The sequence below is a fragment of the Callorhinus ursinus genome, unplaced genomic scaffold (genome assembly GCF_003265705.2).
Source record: "Callorhinus ursinus isolate GAN/ISIS: 27379988/994484 unplaced genomic scaffold, GSC_fseal_2.0 scaffold12115, whole genome shotgun sequence".
NCBI classification, from domain to species: Eukaryota; Metazoa; Chordata; class Mammalia; order Carnivora; family Otariidae; genus Callorhinus; species Callorhinus ursinus.
The window spans coordinates 1-1,221 of NW_027409165.1; the positions used below are offsets into that span (position 1 = coordinate 1).

Below are 1,221 nucleotides of genomic sequence, written 5' to 3' on the forward strand. Positions count from 1 at the left end.
ACCCGTTCTGGCTCCATGGGGGCTACAGGGCTGCTCCCAGCCCCAAAGGAGATGTCTGTTGAGAACCACAGAGAAAACCTTTTCCCTCAATTGTTCTTTTTAAGATGGTTGCTCAGCATTGACACAGACAAACATCCGACATAAAACTGGAGCCGTTCACAGCTGCAAAGGACTCGGAAGTGATCAAAATGTAGTGACCACAAAGAGAGGAACTTGTGTCCCCAGGCAGGCCTCCTGTGCGCAGGGCTTGTTGGGGCGCTGGCGTACCCGTGCAAGCAGTGCTGGGCTCCACAGTTTCCCTCAAGGGGACAGAAGTAGGAATCTGCTCTGACCGCTCCGCTCAAGGCAGCACCCCCAATGGAGACGGGGCAGCCCCTCGTGAGTTCCAGATGTCCTGGCGATACTTGGGCACTGCCACAAATCTCCGCTTCTTCATGACCCAGGGAATGATGGGGGGCCAACCCAGCAGCCTCGGGTCCCGCATGTCCTCCTGTGTCCAGCCCAGCAGTCGTGGGTCCTGCATGGTCTCTGGGGGCAGCCCCTCATGAGTTCTGTTTGTCCTGGTGATTCTTGGGCTTGGCCTGAAACTCAGCTTCTTCATGACAGGGGCAGTCTATCAGCTGCAGGTCCCACAGGTCCTTCAGGGGACAACCCAATACCGCAGGTCCCACAGTTCCTCCGAGGACAGGCCCTTATGAGTTCTGGGTGTCCTGGTGAATCTTGGGCACAGCCATGGATCTCAGCTTCCTCATGACCCTGGGAATGTTGTGGGGGCCAGCCCAGGAGCCGTGGGTCCCGCAGGTCCTCCGAGGACAGCACCTTGGTGGCCCTGTGGCCCAGCAGGTACCTGTTCATGTGGCTCTTATCGGGCCACGTGGCCTCAATCCCATTGGCCCAGTTGACCCCCATCACCTGGTGACAGGCCGAGGTCAGTCGGGGAAACTCCACCACGAATTCCCCAAAAAAGTCCCCCATGTAGTAAAAGTTGCCCTGGGACCTGGGGATGTGGGTCTGGGACTGTGGCCAGTGCTCGTACCTAAAGTCCTCAGGGGTTGCCCATTAGAACCCGGGGTGTGGGGTGCCAAAGAGGGGGGACAGGATCTCCATGCCCACATGGTCCCAGAACTTCATTCCCGCATCCATGTCCACGCACACCAGGTCTTCCACGTCACAAAGGAAGCGCTGCTCGAGGAAGCGGCTGATCATCGCTATGTGTCGCAT

General features: G+C 58.1%; 1 pseudogene; it reads right to left on the reverse strand.

The window, feature by feature from the left end:
* Positions 1 to 340: 340 nt before the first annotated feature.
* LOC141372372 (histo-blood group ABO system transferase-like) lies at positions 341 to 1,221 on the reverse strand (annotated as a pseudogene).